We start from the raw sequence: 6,000 nt of genomic DNA, 5'->3' as shown, positions 1-6,000 counted from the left end.
AACATCCATATGAAACTTATTATACATATATATAGTTTATAAGAAATTATATTGCTTATGAAGGTTACAAGTATAACTTGTTACGTGACATTTCGAGCATATAATGTAGGGTACTTTTATCCAAGTCTCACATATGATCATGTATTTTTATAATTGAAGTTATAAGTTACGAACAATTTAATTGATTAATTATATGTTAATATCATCGTTAATTCTTACTGTTTGATCAAATTTTAATTTTGTTCCTCATAATTTCAAATTTTGACTTTTGGTCTTCATAGTTCCATAAGGATTTGGTCTGAGTAAATGCAGTTAAGTATATGAACTAAAATCAAAATTTATTTGATCTCTATATCTTTAACAAATTTTGATTTTGCTTTATATTTTTTTAACGAACTTTGGTTTTATTCCCTATACTTAATAGTGTAAAGTTAAAGTTATACCAAGCTTTTACCAAAATATAGGAACCAAAAACTATAATTTAAAATTATAAAAATAAAAATAAAAATTTAATCAAACTGTAAAAATAAAGAAGTTAACACATGTTTATGAAACAAGGAGGGGAAAAAGGGCAGGGGGCAGCGTGAAATCGCTATCTGCATCAGGCTCCGGAGTGCAAAAATTACGAAGTAGAGGGACGTGTCTTGGAATACCGAAGAACCTCCGGGTGACGTCTCATCTCTGACACACTCCTCTCTTTTCTCCCGGCAAATTGCGGCTCATCTATCCCTTTCTATTGCTCTCAAGAATTGAATTGAAAGAGCAGTGCTTTTCATGGGATATTGAGAAACGTTCTGGTGGGTATTAAGTATTAACCATTCGGTTGTCACTTTTCATCGTATCCTCACGAAGCAAATATATGTGTGTTGATCCGTTGTCTCGTCAAGATCATCACAAAGATACAAACCAAAACATGTTGATTTTTTGCTCTTCCTGTGTTTAATAATCTTCCAATCTTTAATATAAGCCTCAATTTGAGAGTTAATGTTAGTTTTATATGCAAAATTTATTTCACTTTTTATTAATTTTTTTTTCTAAATTAACCTTATTAATGACATTCTCTTAACAGTAATCGAGTAAGAAAAGAAAGAAGGAAACTAAAAAGTAAGGGTATTCAAGGGAGGCCCGTTCTGGTGGCCTGTTTCAGTCCCAGCCTTATTGGAACGGAACGGACTTGTTCCAAAATTTTTCAAAACGGGACAAAAAAAGGGACTAGGACACAGGACCCCGGTCCCTTTATTTTTTTTAATCATATTTATATAATATTATTATTTTCACAATTTTTTAAGATTTAAAACTATTGGATGGAACTATGGATCCATTTATTTAGAGTTTTTATATTTGTTGATAATTTGATACTATTGATGATTAGAATTTCCAGCAAGCTTTTATTGTGTTAAAAACTTTTATTTAGAGTTTTTAATGACTATTATATATAATATTTTAGGATTTTGTTTAAAGGTGTCCAAAGAAATAAAAAAGAAAACAAAAAACTGTTTTTACAAGGCCTAAGCGTAAAGAACTATATTAGAGAAAAAAAAATTAGATTTTATTGCAATAGGCCCAACAACTCAAAAAAAATTTTAAAAAAATTATATTGGAACGTCTCGGTCCCGTCCTGATTGGGATCAGGACAACATTGGGACAAGACGAGACACGGGACAATTTTTCTGTCCTGTTGTTGTTCATCGGGACGAAACCTGAGCAAGCCATTTCTAGTCCTAATTCGTCCTGTCAACAGCTTTACTAAAAAGGTGATTGGGAATTTGGGATGTTTTAGAAAAAAGATATCATATTAACTAATTTAATTAACATGTTTAATCTACTCAAATTGGCTAATTAAGTCTTATATTAAGAATAAAAAAAGTATAAGAGTTACTTAACTAATTTAAATAGATTAAAAAATAAATAAGTTACTTAATCTTAATAAATGTGGCATGATCTCCCTAATTAGAATACTCTCATGTAATATTATATTATATATCAATTTATAAATTAGATAAATTAATTTTAAAAAGTTAATAAATATAAGAGATCGAATGAATTAAGATATTATGTTCATTACCAAGACTAACTACTCAAAGGGAAAAAAAATTATATGAGAGAAAGAATTTTGAGGATTCATATGGACAAGCATGACATGAGAATATTTATACGGAAATGGTGCTCAAATGTGGGTTTGATTTTATATGATACTCCTCCGGTCCTAAATGGGTAAAGTCTTGCACACTAATTTATTGACATCATTTTCTTGGTAAAGTGGTAACTTTCTTTCCCGTTTCTGATCCCCCCGCATCTTCAATCGTACTCTACCAGCTGATAAAATCGAAACAAAGTAGGCACAAGATATAAAATTCAACCATGATTATAAAACTTGATATAAAAAAAACCATGATCACAGCATACTCTTTGATTTTAAATATAATAATTAGTTAACTAATTTAGAGATATTGAAAAAAATAATTAAGTTAATTATTTGTAACAAATGGATGTTAGTTTTTTAGAGATATATCTTTTAATAATTTTCATTGAAATTATTCCATTGATGACATTTTTTTAATATGTACAATTAATAAAAATTATTTAAAAAAATATAAATTTCAGAATTAAACTAGATTAATATCTTATATTTAAAATCAAAATAATTAACTATTTTGTACATTTAACACCAATACTAGTTAAAAAGTAGAAACAAACCAAGGTGTTGAATTCTTGGCCATTGAAATTTAAGTGAAGCTTTTAAAAATAAAAATGAAATCGTACCTCGATGTAAAATGACTGAAATGCTTTATAAACACCAAGCCGTCAAATCTATTTATTAATCATATAATGCAAATTATGAATTTTTGAAGTTAACTTAAAATCTGCAAATAACAAAAGCTAAAGGGAAATGAAATTGGGCCTGAACTTGAGTCCTTCTCATCTCTATTTATTACTACCTCCTATTGAAAATATAAGCTAAACTTTTTTGAAAGGGTTGGTTTTTTTTATAAGATAACATTTACTTTTGTCCAAGCATTTAATGAGTTTTTTTTTCAATTTTATCTCAATATATTCTCTTTCCTCTTTAATTCATTTATTGCATCTTTTACTTATTCTCTTCATTAATAAGGGTATATTAGAAAAAATAAATATATGCCTTACACATTTATTGTTTTAAATTGATTTTAATTAGTTTCTTTATAAACATAAATGGATAAAGTTTAGCTTATATTTTGAATCGGAGGGAGTACATTTTATGAAACCCAAGTCAGCTTTCATCGCCAATTATTGGTCTCAGCCTTTTAAAATAAGGTATTGGCCATTTGACTAGATGATAAAAATAAAACACTGAAAAAGAAAATTATTAAAATTAAAATTTTATTAAGATGATGATGATGATGTAAATGAGATGAATGCCAGCTAGGATGAAAATGATTCGAGTGTATGCAAAAATTTCACATCATGGGGACTAATTCCTTCCGTTAAACCTAATTCCTATTGGTATGGTAATTCTTTATTAATTTCAAGGGGAAAAAACCAAACCGGACCGGCCAGTTCAATCGAAAAATCGGTGAAGCGGTCACCAGTCCAGTCTGGCTCACCTAAAGAACCAGTGCATTGTTGAACTGGTGGAAAATGGGTTCAACCAGTCAAAACCGATGTGGAACCCGTAACCACCAATTACCCGGTTTAATTTTTTTTGGCTGAGCCAGCTTAAAAGTGATGCTATTCTGTTTTTTTTAAAAATCTCTTAACCAAAATCTCCTCCGGCGGCCCTCACTCTCATCCAGCTTCGTCTTCGATCTTCTCATCTTCCCAAATTTGAAAATCCCCTCCCCCCAAATCGCAGTATCGTCTTGCTCCTTCTCCCATATTCAAGCCTTTCCCTCCACCGGAATCCATAGCTTTGCTGACAGCGGACCTCCTAGTTCGGCCATTCATTGATAGTGGTGCCCAGTCACATGTCTCCCTCATCGCTGATGTCCTGCTTCGCCTTCGCTGTTCACTGGCTTCGTGCTTTCCTGTTGCAGCTCACATAGCAAGTTGCACAACAAGTCGCAGCTCACTGGCGTTATGCTTGAAGGATGTTCTACTTTGCCTTTGCCGTTCACGGACGCTTCACCTTCGGTCTATGTGTTGAGTTGTATTATGATAAAATTATAAAAGATAAAAACCAATGAATGTTCAGCTTGTGGGTGAACATTTGCTGCCTTGTTTCTATAGTAACACTTCAAAGTGTTGGTAAATCGTTGAATCAAGTCTAAATTGAATTGTACCAAAAAAAAGGTCTGAATTGAATTAATTCAAAAAATTGAAAGCACATGGTTTTAAATTTGATATTATGATAAAATTATAAAAGATAAAAAAATTAATTTTTAAGATGTGTTTTTTATTAATGTTCATTTGGTATAATTAAACATTTAAACTACTTTGGTAGCTTCTTATTTTTTTTTTATAGTGATTATCATTTGTGAACTTTGTTCTATTTTAATGTTGTGAATTAAATTTTACTATTTTAATATGACCGGTCCTACCCCGGTCCGATCTCGATCCGACTAGTGACCTTTGGTCCACTGGCTGGACCGGTTTAGATCCCGGTCCGGTCTTGTTTCTTGATTAATTTCGTCAATGTTTCATATTAAATTTCCCTTGATTGAGGTGGGCTTATGGGCCCAGAAGAGATGGGCCTAATTTATTCTTCTTTTTGTCCATCACGCAGTTTAGGCCCTTTGAGGAACGAGGGGAACAAAATAAAAATAGGTTGGACCATTCCAGAAAGAAAGCCACAACCATGGACAATGGCGACCGCATCCAAGAGATTGAAGACCGATCATCGGCCACCGCCTCGCCGGTAAATCACTGACGCCACTGCCGTTTCTCTCTTTCTCTTTTTTTCTTTTATAATCTCGCTCTCTTTCTTCGTCTCCAAATTTACGAAAGCAGTTCGAGAACTTGTTCTCCTTGTGGATTCTTGTGAGAAATATAATTTTGTCGTGGGTTCGTTCCGCTCGATAGAGAGAATAACGTTTCATATTGTCATTAAGAGCGATTTGATACATATTTCTGGTTCATAATTCTGCATCTTGCAGCTTACCGTTCGTTTATGTTTACTTCTATCAGTTCAATCAAAGATCCATTGATGTTCCATGAGATTTCTCTTTCTCCTTAAATTCTGAATGAGAATACAAAAGGGGCTAAATTCCGAATCCTTCTTGGTTACTTACAGGAATGTAGCTTCATCGGATGAAAAGAACGACAAAGCTGCAATACCAGCAGGTGGATTGCAGGTTTGTCTCTGTTTATGGCCGTTTGTGCTTGTGGCATTGGTATATTCAATGTTCTTATATTTAGATCTGTTTAGTAGTACAATTCCAAATTTCATGTGTCATATTCAGGCTCCTGTGGCTCAAACAAGTGGATCCAATTTGAGGGTTCAACAAGCCAAAAACTTTGCTGTTGCACAGGCGCAAGCGGATGGTTGCACTGGGAACTACAAGATCTTTGATTCATCCTTTGGCAATTTTCTTGTGCCTGTAGTCCCATCTCGTGCAGATCTAGCCCTGTAATTCGTCTTTGGACCCAATTCGAAGCCGTATGTCTCTTATTTTATGTGAAAGGGATGGAGAAATGATAATATTGTAGAGGAGATCACGGGTTTGATTTCATTCATAATTTATCGGTTAGTGCTTTCCTTTTAATTAAAAGTAAAAACATAAAAATCAAAGAATCAAAGGTGTTGAATATAATAGAAGAAATTAGTTCTTTATACTTGGAGATCCAAAATTTGAATTCCTTTGGCCTTCTTTCAGATTTCCTAATTAGTTTAATTTTCAATTTGATTCTAAATATAAGATCTTAATCCACTTTATTTCTTTTATTTATTTATTTATTTATTTTAAAATAGTTTTTATAGTAGTTGCATATGTTAAAAATTTCATCAAATGATAGTTTTAACTAATATATATGATTAGTAATAAATTAGTCAATTAATTCTTATATTAATGACGGAAGATAGTT

This window comes from Neltuma alba, unplaced genomic scaffold (assembly GCF_004799145.2).
Source record: "Neltuma alba isolate B1F8T4 unplaced genomic scaffold, ASM479914v2 tig00006221_pilon, whole genome shotgun sequence".
NCBI lineage: Eukaryota > Viridiplantae > Streptophyta > Magnoliopsida > Fabales > Fabaceae > Neltuma > Neltuma alba.
This window is presented reverse-complemented; position numbering follows the sequence as displayed.